The following is a 13,537-nucleotide window of genomic DNA, read 5'->3' as shown; positions in this document are numbered from 1 at the left end:
TCCAGCTCAGTGTAATGTTTTTTCCATGCAAAAAAAACTAAGGATTATTTTCAACCACTAGAAGAAGACGTGAGAGACTTCTTCTTATTCTTCCCTTGTTCTTGTCCCAGTGTGTGGGGTCGACGTAGCATGTGCTTTTTTGCAGCCAGGCCTATCACACATCTTCTCTACACCCATCTCCGAATATCTTTCTTTCACGGTCTATTTAAGCTTTTTTAAGACGCCCCCTCCTCACATTATCGTCTGCCAGTACCTACAGGCACTGATATATTCAAAACTACTTTTAAATACAGGCTGTGGACGTGTTTATACGAATCCCAGGCAAAATACAAATATTTGATAAGTTTGAAATTAAAAATAATAAACGCGAAATAAAAGAGTCATATTACAAACTACGTGTATCGGTTATGGGAACGGGTGCATTGCGTGGGCGTGAACTGCGCTATTGAAAGTCATTACTCTTGCTTTATCATGTTCCTAATTATACATCCGACCCCTCCCACGGTGTGTCTTTATTGTTTTACATTCGATAAATATATGCATTTTGAGTGGATATTTAAGTTTGTGTAAGGAAATCATTCGTGCTTAGTTTACTAGTAGCTGGTAAACTAAGCCCGAAAAGTCTACACGTGGACATTATTAAGCTTACTTTAAGAATATTTTGACGGATGATGCCTTGATAAACTAAATTGTTAACATGTCCTACTTAATTTAATTTAAATATAATAATGATATCTTTGTCGTAGGACATGTCAAACGTTCGGTGTCCAAATTTAGATGACCGCCACTTCCTACGCGATATAACACTTCAATATATGAATATAAAACGTAACGTTTTTAAATTTTATATAGTCACAAAATTAATAAAACATTTCTTCACGGCAAGTTGAATATTAGACTTAAAAGTTCAAATCCCGCAGTCTACTATAGAAGCTAGTATAGTAAACTAAGCACGAATAATGTCAGAATTTAACCTGACATGATAAATTTAACGAAATGCAATTACTACATATTATGTATTATATGCTTTTTGCAAACATATAATACAATGTAACGCAAATTTTATTCAGTTCAATGACCTTGTTTGATGTGAGGAGCAACTGCCTTCGCTTAAGTACTTATTAACTACATCTGAACAAACTTAATCTATCAAATATTGATTTCATATTTTCAAATTGTACGTACTGGAATTTATTCTAAGACTTGCGGTTACAAAAAAAACAGATGAAAAGCGTTCTGTGCAAAAAGCAGATTCAATGTTACACTTCGATTTATACTGAGCTGAGTAAATTATGTGTTTGCAGTTTGTCTCTTGTGTATTATTATTACCTCTTCAACTTCGAGAACTAGTATCCGATAATTATTTGTATAGAAACTGTATTGAATACTTGAACTTTTAAGTCTAACTTCAACTTGCCGTGAAAAAATTATTAATTTATTGCTTACTAGCTTTTGCCCGCGACTTCATCCGCGTGGAATTGTTACTTTGGGAAAAACGTTAAATTTTAGCGTTAAGTCTTAGTGTGATGTTATATAGCCTATAGCCATCCTCAATAAATGGACTATCTATCACTGAAAATATTTTTCAAATCGTACCATTAGTTCCTGAGGTTATCGCGTTCAAACAAACAAACTCTTCAGCTTTACAATATTTAGTATAGATAGAAAATTTTAAACGTCACGTTTTATATTCACATATTAAAGTGTAATATCGAATAGAAAGTGGCGGTCACTTACATTTGATCAACGAACGTTTGACATATTCTGCGACAAAGATATCATTATTATATAAATGAAATTAAGTAGAACTAATGTAACTGTTTTTTAATGAAAAAACCTCTCATATAAGTTGAGCTACTAAACATGACCTATAAAAGCTGTATATATTTTTATTAAGACTTTACGTTTAAGTTTTAAAGCCTTTAGAGAAAATGCTATTATATAATTCTCTGCTCTGAAAAAATGTTGCCGAGCATACTTTCCTATTTCAATGTTGGTGTGTGTATTTTCTCTATTGGCCCAATCGAGAACATTTTTACTGCTGTACACGGAAAACTAACTGACGTTAGTCACCCGTTAGTTTTGCTACATGCAAATAATTCACAGTATTTCAAGGCATGGTTCGTCAAAACGTGTCCACGTGTAGACTTTATACAAAAACTGGCCGCGAACTGCTTTGGTCTATGTCAAAGATTTTGTGGAGTAAATTTCAAAGAACTTACCACAGTGCTGAGGGGTTCTCAGAAACATCGGAGTTAGGACAACGAACTTATCGAACGTTCTTGGTAGCCCTTCGTCATAATCCAACACAAAGGCACATTACTTACCTACTGTGTAACTTTGTAATGTGCAAATAGATATTTAGATAAACTAGTGGTCCCCGTTAGTCGAAATTCGACTATAATTAATTGAAATCATAAGTTTTAACACTATTATGATTCTATTGTCGAAGACTTTTAAAACTTCTAAAATCACAGATTTCGGCTAAGATTACACTCTAGACAAATATTAATAAAGACAAACAATATTTAATCTATTCTAATTTGACCACAGACTTTAAACAATAAGAAAAGTTTGACAATACACAAATAGTATGTAAGCATGTGTGTGTCAAATACGTGGTAGTGTGTGTAATTTATTTTTAATTGATTTAATGTCTGTTTTGTGCACCATATAAAAAAATATTAGCATTCTGCACCTCTTCTCTATATTCTCTACAAGTGTGGGAAATTTTATATTCCTCCGTCCGCATAATTTTCGTAAAAAGGGGTACAAAGTATTGGCTTCACGTATTAATATATAGATATTCGATAATGATTTAGTTTTCGTTATTAAATTGAGATAGATTACGAATGTATTTTTTGTATAGAGCAATTATAACTTTTTTTTTTATTGCTTAGATGGGTGGACGAGCTCACAGTCCACCTGGTGCTAAGTGGTTACTGGAGCCCATAGACATCCAACGTAAATGCGCCACCCACCTTGAGATATAAGTTCTAAGGTCTCAAGTATAGTTTTTTTTTTTTATAGCCTTTCCCCGCCCATAGGCTCGGCAGGACCTTATTATTCTATGTAACACATTCATACTATTTCTCGCTTGTATGCCTCTCGCACTGACATGCCTCATACTATTTCTTTCTTTTATCCATCACCTTACTTTCTTTGCCGGGTGGGACTCCCGCTAATTTGACTACCTTGTATTTTTATCTGTTGGGGTAATAGATTTACTACGTATGTGACCGTTTATTGTAACCTGTTACTACATAATGTTGTTGATACATACATAATACATACTGATGTTACTACATAACTTTTTTTTTTACTTAATACCTTTGACGACATTGTCCAATACAACATAGCTACAATATTTTTTTTAACTTAAATTTTCTTACAGTACAATTTTATAATATTATGTCTACAGTTTACAATCTATTTCTTATTCTATTCACAGTTTCTTGTCTTCATTCTTTCATAATTCTTAACATCTAGTTCTTTACAATTATTCGTTTCTTACTTTATTTATCAATATGTTTTAACTTAATTTTCTTACAGTACAGTATTATGTTGTTATGTCTAGAGTTTACTATCTATTTCTTATTCTATTCACAGTTTATTGTACTCACTCTTACATAATTCTTAACATCTAGTTTTGTACAGTTTTTGTTTCTTATTCTATTAACAATATGTTTTTAACTTATTATTATGGTTTCTTCCGGTATTTACTCTATCTAAGGATGCCTTTTTAGTTAGGTACTATTATTTAAACTTAGGGATAGTGACATTTTGACTCAGTGTTTCTATAATTTCCATTCTCAAGTATAGTTACAACGGCTGCCTCACCCTTCAAACCGAAACGCATTACTGCTTCACGGCGGAAATAGGCAGGGTAGTGGTACCCACCCGTGCGGACTCTCAAGAGATCCTACCACCAGTAATTACGCAAATTATAATTTTGCGGGTTTCATTTTTATTACACGATGTTATTCCTTCACCGTGGAAATTAATCGTGAACATTTGTTGAGTACGTATTTCATTAGAAAAATTGGTACCCGCCTGAGATTCGAACACCGGTGCATCGCTCAACACGAATGCACTGGACGTCTTATCCGTTAGGCCACGACGACTTTAAACTGTTATGGACACTATCGAATTTTACCCAGATTCGTGGGTACCATCCTACCTACCTACATACCATTTAGCGGTAGGCAGAGGTTTGACCGCGCCCCATTACTGATGTAATAGGAGCTCGTCCACCCATCTAAGCAATAAATAAAAAGTCCATGGGCGACAGCAACCACTCTCCATCAGCTGAGCCGTATAACCCTTGCTAGGGCTAGTGTTAACAAATTCTCTCAGGTTGAGCCGGTGAGCTCACCTATAATAGCCCCTCGAAGCTAACAGCGATTAGGTAAGGAAGAGAAATAAATAATAGTTTAAAAAAACTAACAAAATACGCTTTTATAGAAAATCCAACTAAAAAATAGAACATAATTTTTTATTTTGAATTAAAAATAGTGTAAGAAAAAATGATTTTATTGTAAAAAAAAGCGCGGGGTGCTTTTTAGGATAGTATCAAAATAACACTTCTACTCTATCTGTTCATAAAATATTTATAACTACTGCACTGATACCATGCACCCCACGCTTTTTTTACAATAAAATCATTCAAATTTATTAAAATTTATTTTCTATTTTTAGTTGGATTTTCGATAAAAGCGTATTTTGTTAGTTTTTTTAAACTATTGTTTATTTTTAGTTCCATTTCAATTTTATATTTTTTTTAATTTGTTTTAATTTTGTATTGTATTGTCATCGGTCCTTAATAAGTATACCAAATTTCGAGTTAATCCGACGTTTTGAATCGGGTCAAAATCATGTTCAAAGAATCCGTTACATACATACATACGTCTGAAGCTAATAAAAGCGTATTAAAATAGCAACCACGTTTGAAGCCGATCAAAAAGACACGATCTCAGCGGCGTTGAAGATTCTATTATTTCTGCTATTTATACAACGAGCGTGGCCGCTGCTAATAGTTAGTGTTATATAAAGGACCAGTTGGGAGTGTAGTGCTAGTGAGTGTAGTGACCGTGTCATTGAGCACGGTGAATGCCAATAAATCTACGAGCGCGCACCGGTCAGGCGCCCGGCGGTCTTGCGCGTGCGCACCTTATGTTAATGTCGTTGTCCGCAACTAGATGGATAAACGATAATCATTTTATTGCAGAAGGCGCGTCGATACTGCAAAATTATTTTATTGCCTTGCCTGTTTCTGCCGTGAAGCAGTAATGCGTTTCGGTTTGAAGGTTGGGGCAGCCGTTGTAACTATACTGAAACCTTAGAACTTATGTCTCAAGGTGGGTGGCGCATTTCCGTTGTAGATGTCTATGGGCTCCAGTAACCACTTAGCAACAGGTGGGCTGTGAGCCCGTCCAACCATCTAAGCAATAAAAAAAAATAAAAAAAATAACAGCTATGTATTTAATTTATCCACGTTATACAGTATACACAGTACTGTTTCACGAGTTCTTGTCGCGATTTTCAGATTGCAGGCGTTACCGAATATTTAGAACCGAATTGAATCGAAATTGAATTATCAAAACCGAAAAACAATAAATCTAATGTAATAATTTTATATTTGTTCTTGTTAAGTAGCAGTCTGCTTAAACACTATGTGGATTTAGTGTTTTTTCCTATTTATCGGAAAATGCAACCTCGGTATCTTCAAATTACTCCTGTAACTTCGTATGATCCATTCTTAAATTGGAATCTATTTACCTTAATTTTCTAAGCTTTTTAGACTCCCTAGGTTCTATATTAAGCAGTGATGGTAGAATATATCGTGAGCTTGCAGATCCTACCTATTCTTGCTGTGTATTTTATCTAGGTTATCTTCTGATTGAAATAGAATTATTGAAAATGTTAAGGGTAAAACAAGTTTAGAAGTCAATAGTACTTGATTGTTTGTTTTTTCGAATTTTATGTGATGAACAATGAATATTTTTTTTTTTTTTTTTTTTTATCAGGAGGAAATCGCCGGACTCCCACCCTCCACTGGGGATGGAGGGTGGGGCATGTCGGAGTCGAACCGACTAAAACCTCCTGTCGCTCAACAACCAACGTCCAACCCTCGCATGAGACAGAACTCATGAAAAGGCAAGGGGAGGAGAGTGAAGCGTTTAGTGCGGAGCACATCTCTCCCATCACCCTCCCCCTCGGGACGCCGGGCCAGCGATCGTCGGCGCCACGACCACCAGCCCTCTCGGTCGGCAGGCTGTCCGAAGCCTGCCTAGATGGCGTCGGTTTGAATAGGTTATCCTACGAAATACCCCGCTGGGTCAGAACCAGCGTGGGTTGAGGATAGCCGGCCTTCCATCACCCGGATGCTCTTGCGTAAAACGCGTGCAGAGCAGCTTGCACGTCGTCTTCTTAGGCCCCCTTCGCCGTGCCCCAGACCGACATATGAGGGGGACCCGAAACACTTACAGGGCCAGGGCTAGGGCGAGATCCGCCTCCCTGGCCCCCGCTCGACGGCGGCGGGCTTGTGCGTCTCTCACGCGCCCCGCCGCCTCCTTCTGCGAGATGGTGCACTCGCAGAAGTCGAGCATCGCCTTCCACGACTCGTCGTTGCCGAGCATCGATGCCACAACACTCGGCAACGACAAGTCGTTTCCTATTTTTGCGACAAGGACACGGCGCCACCCCTCCCATGCGGGGCAGGCAACGAGCGTGCGCTCCGCCGTGTCCAAGTCGCAACCACAATGGTAACACTCTGCCGTCGGCTCGGCTCCGATCCGGTGCAGGAACTCACCGAAGCAACCATGCCCAGTGAGCACCTGCGTGAGCCGGAAAGTGAGGCGTCCTCTGTCACGATTCACCCAATCCACAAGAATCGGGCGAATCGCCTCGACGGTCCTACGACCAGACGAAGGATCGGCCAGCCGCCTGGACCATGACTCCAGCACGGACCGCCGAGATTGGGCCCTCCGCGCTCTGACCACACTGGGGCTGGGACGCGCCACGCCCCGGGCACGAAGGTTAGCCCGCCACTGATAGTCAGCGGCGAGCGCCTCCGCCTCCAGGACCCAAGGCGGCGTCCCAGCCAGTACACACGCCGCCTCAAAAGAGATGGTGCGATAACCACGGATGACCCTGACCGCGATGGTGCGTTGCGGCCGTTGCAGCAACTTCGCTACCCCCACGGCCAGGGACTGGCCCCACACGGGTGCCCCGTATAAGGCCATTGACCGCACCACCCCCGTATAGAGACGGCGCGTCACCTGGTCAGGCCCCCCGATGTTGGGAAGAAGCCGGCTTAACGCGCCAGCCACCCCCAACAAACGAGGGACCAGGTGCTGAAAGTGAGCACGGAAGGTCCAACGACTGTCCAGAATGAGGCCGAGGTACTTTAACTGCACCCCGACCCCGATCCGGACGCCTCCAACCACGATATGGGCATCGACAGGTGGCACTCTCCGGAGCCTGTGGAACCACATGGCCTCGGATTTACTGAGCGCCACGTCGAGGCCCAATCTCCTGATTTTACCGACGACATGCGCTACCCCAGCGGTGGCAAGACGAGCAGACTCAGCAAAGCTCCCTCCCCGGGCCACGACCAGCGTGTCGTCTGCGTAACATATTACGCTTAGGCCCGGGAGGAGGGCACCCCTCAGCACCCAGTCATACCCGATATTCCACAAAAGAGGGCCGAGTACCGACCCCTGTGGAACACCGCGCACGACCGGGAACCGATGTACGACCCCACCGTGTCCGGTACACGTGACCGATCTGTCCTCCAAGTAGGAGCCGACCAGCCGGCGAAGGTAGAGGGGCACTCCGTGTCTTTCCAGCGCCCCCCCTATCACGGACCAGGGCAGGGTGTTAAACGCATTGGCGATGTCGAGCGACACCGCCAAGGCCACCCCACCCCCACAGACGGCCTCCTCCGAGAGGGCCCGCACGCGAAGGATCGCGTCCACCGTTGAGCGGCCCTCTCGGAAGCCATACTGCTCCGCCGACAGATCGGGTCCCACCCCGATCAGATGCTGGATGATGCGGGCTGCCAAAATGCGTTCCAGCAGTTTGCCCACCTCATCCAACAACACGATGGGACGGTACCCGGCGGCAGTATCCGCCGGGCGCCCCTCCTTTCTCAACAGCACAAGTCTGCCCGTCCTCCACGATGAAGGAAACCGTCCCGCCTCGAGGCAGGAGTTATAAAGCCTCAAGAGTCGGTCCCCTAGGGCACCAAGAGCCAAGGCCCAAACCCGGCCATGGACGCCGTCCGGGCCAGGTGCAGTGTCCTTTGCGCACATTTTGCGTACTGCCACACGGAGCTCCGCCCCTGTTATATGGGGCACCTCAGCAGGGGCGTCACCGTCGTACTCCGGCGGCGCGCCCATAGCGGGAGCGACAAATCCCCCCTGCTCCTGCGGGAACAGCGCCGAGATGTCCCGCAGCTGCTGAGGCTGGAGACGCTCCGTGATTGGGGGGGCCCATGGGCGCATTTTATTGCGCACCATGTGATAGGGTCGCCCCCACGGATCCTCATTCAGCGTCTCCAGGAGACTCTCCATGTGTTGGTCCTTGGCTCTTCTGATGGCCAGCTGCAACGCCCTCTGTGCGACGCGAAATGCGCCGTACAGCTGGGCCTCTACCACCGCGAACGCCACCGGATCGTTGCGCCGCGGCAAGCGACGGCGGCGATGCCTCGCGCACTGACGCCTCGCCCGAACGCACTCCATGCGGAGTTGCGCGATTTCGGGCGACCACCAGTACACTTGGCGATTGGGAGGTCGAGGGCTAATCCGGGGCATCGACACGTCACAGATGCGACGCATCGTGTCCCGGAACCACCCCGCTTCGTCCTCGACCTCAACTGGGTGTGGACGCATGGGCGCCCACGCCGCCACCGTAGAGGCTTCCATCAGGAGCTCCTTATTCAGGCGCTTCAGTGCCCACTTGGGGAATGACCGGGACGCACCACGGGTGGTCCCCGTGGACGTCCGCGACTGCGGAGCGGGCGGAGAGATCAAACCGAATATATCGGTGATCTGACAGTGTCTCCGCCCCCTCCAAAACTCTCCAGTCGCGGATACGGCGTGCGATGGCCGGGCTTGCGAACGTAACGTCCACAATAGACTCGCCCTGCCACCGCACGCACGTCGCAACCGACCCTCTATTCAACAAATAGAGGCCGGTCACGTTCGCCCACCTCTCCAACAGCCTACCACGAGCGTCCGAGCGGGGGGAGCCCCATGCGACAGACTTCGCGTTGAGGTCCCCCGCTAGAATCACTGGACGAGGAGCGAGGCGGCGAGCAATCGCCCCGATCCCGCCCAGGAAATGCCCGAACTCGACAGTAGGCCTATTCGGAGAGAAGTACGCCCCGATCACGACGGTCCCTTCCAGCTGCACCGCGACGAACCCTTGGCCCTTGGTCACCATCGCCAAGGGGGGGATCGTCGCGTCTCTTCTTATGACTATGGCCGCCAGGCTGCTATCGTCCCCGAACCAGCAATCATTTGCCGGGGGAACGAAGTACGGCTCGGCGACCACAGCCACGTCTATGGACCACTCCGCCATGCTCTGAGACAGCATGTCCTGAGCTCTGGCGGAGTGGTTCAGGTTTCCTTGGAGGAAGCGATAGGTGCGGTCCATTACTGTTGAACCACATCCATCGCCCCCTCCTCTTCACCGCTGCCCCCACCCTCCGGCACCGGCGCCGCAGTGGGGATTGCAACATTGGCCAGTGCTCCTCTGGCCAACCTTCTCTTCTGCCGGCGCCTTGATTTTCGGCGCCGGTTGCGTTCAGTATTAACACTGGACGGGAAGCAAGCCTTGCCTCCCGCCCGGTGGTTTGCCCTACGCCCGGCCGCAGCGCACAGAGCGCAGTGCGGGGCGGCCGTGCAGGACGCCGCTTTATGACCCGGTTGGCCGCAGCGGAAACATAGACCGCTGCGGTCAACTAAGCTGGTGCACTTAGCGAGGCCGTGCCCGGTGCTAAAGCACCGGAGGCATCGCCAGGCACGTGGTTCTTGGAGACGCACGTGGGCCGCTATCCAGCCCACGCGCAGTCTCCCCGGATCCCCCATTGACCTTCCCGGCGGAGGAGTAGCCAAGGAAGTGGCTGCCTCCACAGGGCAGCGCGCCCACGCTGACCTAGCTCCGGAGTACCCTGAGCGAAGTTCGCCCACGGTTACGCTCTCCAAGGCACATCCACCTTGGGCGGCTATCGCAGCTGCCACCTCCTCCTTGGTGGCACAGTCGTCCAGGCCGGTGATCCTGATCTCGGCCATCCTCACCGGCCTGTGCACGCGCACCTCATTCTCCGGCAGCGCCACGCGGAGCGTCGCCACTAGCCTGTCTGCGACACCAGAACTATCCGCACCGGAACACTCCAGCAGCTTCGCTCCATTGGCGGTATGCCGGAAGCGGAGGCCTTCCTCTGCCCCGATTTCCGCTAAGTTGACGGCCGCGCGCGCCTGGGCCATCACCTCATTATAGGTGAGGCCCTTTTCGGCGGCGGCTGGTAGCAACGTCACTACGACGGCAGCCGACCGCGCTGCGCGCGTCTTCTTCTTCTTGGCGTTCTGCTTCTTGTTGGTGGCCGGTGCTCGACCCTCGCGAGGAGCAGCCACGGCCACCAGCTCTGTGCTTCGGGCTGCAGCGGTCAGCGCTCGACCCCCTCTGGGAGCTGCCAGAGCCTCTGTCTTTTGCCTACCTTTCTTGCCCCGCTTCACCACTTCCGTCCAGCCCTCGTCCATGCTTGACGGGGGAGGAGGAAGGGGACGGGGCTGGGATTTCAGGGCAGGATTCTGGGCACCCGTACCCCTGTTATTCTGATTGCGGCCTCCACGTCGTGCCAACCTTGTGGATGAGGTGGGGGTGGAGGTCGGCTGGGCGGCCTGGCCCCGCGGGACGGCGGCGTTTGTTGGCGCCGGGACACAGTCCCCGGAGCCAATGGAGGAGCGGAGTATCTTCTCGAGGCTGGCAAAGTGCTTGCCAACCTCAACCGCCACCGCCCGCGAAATGCAGGCCACCATTTCCTCTCTGCTTGGGAGGGAGTGGTCTACTTCTTCCGTCCCAGCAGCCATGTTGTATGGCCTCTGTGACCCCGCAGCACGCGAGGGCGAAAGAGGCGGCTCTGCAGGCCTGGGCCGCGGTAGCGTTGGCCACTCATCCACCATCCTCGCCAGTGGCGAACGGATGTCCTCAGCCCGCGCTGGCGTAGGGTTTATCTTTCCTCTACGTGCAGATGCAGGGGCGGCCGATATCCGCGGAGGTGGCGCAGGCCTTAGGTCAACCCTTCGTGGAGGGCGAGGGATCGCAGGAGTAGGCGCCAGCGGAACAGGGGCCTCGGAGGTGGGCTCTGGCATGGGTGCCACCACACTCATCGCGGACCGCAAAATGAATAGAACAATGAATAGAGCACAAATTCTGGATTGTTGTCTGAAAAAAATATCTAAAGCATTATTTAAAGTTTGCTACTCTGTCTATTTAATCTATACTCTATGTCCGGACACGACGCTAGTGTTGTCAGCGCAGTGTATCGGGAAAATTCGTCTTGTTTCCACATAAACATGTTTTGATCATGTTAATCTTAAGAATTATACATTAGAATTATTTGGGAGCTAGTTCGCTCGATGAAAGCCGCGATATATCGTAAGTAACTATGGCAAGTTTCTCATGTTCACACCTAATATCGGAATGTTGTGGATTTGTTATTGAAGTGTGAATTGTTCGAATACATTCGCATGTTTGGTTCGAAAATATGGACATTAATCTCGAATGCGTGTTTTGAATTAGACGATAAATTTGAAACGTAACGATATTAATTAACTGTAAAAGTTTATTAGGTTAATTCGGAACATACAAAGCCAAAATTATTGTAAAATAAAACATTTTATGAACACTTAAAGAACAAAAAAATCTAATTTATGAATCTCACTAATTTATGAATTAATTTAAAAAAAAGATGACGTAAATCTAACACGATTGAACTCCATTGTCACGGCGCAAAGTTTCTCATCGTCAGCACTTTGAAAAAAAAATTGAAAAAAATATACTTCGTTCCGAAAGCATAATAAAGCAGTAGTAATCAAAGCTTTGGAAACGGCGTCCAGCACCGGAACACGACAGTTATTCCGCTCTTCGCCTAACGGTCCGACCATTTGCAGTACTTTTTCTTTGTGCTCTCCCATCGACCGTACCATCGGTAAGACTCTAACGATACTCGATTCAAACTCGTCGAATAAATGCTAATGTTCTAATTGACTGAAATAACAATCAGGGAAGATGTGTAAAAATCGTATTTCTTTTGTGAAATAATATAAACCTCCACATGAATTTAAAACAAATAAATTGTGGCATTTCGTTGTATACAAAATTAGCTTCTTATAAGGGTGTAATCGGGCACTAAACTTACCTAAGTACCTACCAAGAACGAAGAAATATAAACCGTTTATAAGAAAGCCCGCTCGTTCGAATTTAGGTGCTTACTCTCCCTTAAACAGAATCCTTTGAGACTACAATAATGTCCACGGTAGCGCGGTCTCCGTCAATGTTCCTTCGGAGTTGTCCGATTGCGCTGAACTTATTTTAAGTGAAATAGATGTTTTTTCAAATTGTCTCACTACTTACAGGAAAAATCTGTCGCGGATCATCTCCCAATTAAATTAATCTTAAGCAATGAATGAAATGTATCCAAATCTTAGCTGTATATTTTATTTTTACTTTTAATGTTAATGCAATGTCGATTGCACCTATAATTGAGGTGACATCTGCCATGAACTTTTGTCAATCTGTCAATGTTTTGTATTGATGATCACTTTGTTGGTGCAACTTATTAAATAAATAAATAAATAAATAAATAAGCGATAAAAACTTTTTTCAGTTCTAAAGATGACTAGTACATGCGACTTGCAACCGTCACTTACTTTAAATAAATTTGGATCGTGGTTCCAATAATCGGAGCGCTGCATTTACCACTCTATCTGTCTAATAGTCAACTTTGCGAAAAGACACCACTTAACATGATATTTTATGCTTGATAGATAGTAGTCCACCGATTTTCTGAAACGCGCTTTGATTGTCAGCTATATGATGTTATATTCTACAGCCACAATTTTCATATGAAACTGAATGACGTTTTAACAAGCGATATTAATTAAATTCGTCGACGTCGCCCAAAACACGTCATTTCTGATCCTCCCGATCCACTAACGGTGCTTTTAGGTACCTCAAGCACCAATCATCGTTCTCGTCGAACTCGTCGCTTGCGACGAAGGGCTCGGCGAGTAAATTAACCCACTGAGTTTCTCGCCGGATCCTCTCAGTGGATCGCGTTTCCGATGCGGTGGTAGATTCTGCGAAGCACGGCTCGGTTAGGGTTCGTGTTAGCACATCATTAAGTTTGAGCCCCGCGAGCTCACCTACTAGTTACGCTGATATGGTATCTCTGCACTATCAGCTTACGTAGGAAAGAAAAATTAAATTCTGTAAACAATGTATCCGGTACATAAATAGTAAACTTCAT

Source organism: Bombyx mandarina, chromosome 04 (genome assembly GCF_030267445.1).
Source record: "Bombyx mandarina strain Sakado chromosome 04, ASM3026744v2".
Classification (NCBI taxonomy): Eukaryota; Metazoa; Arthropoda; class Insecta; order Lepidoptera; family Bombycidae; genus Bombyx; species Bombyx mandarina.
The sequence above is the reverse complement of the archived record's forward strand: the minus strand, read 5'-3'. Positions refer to the sequence as shown.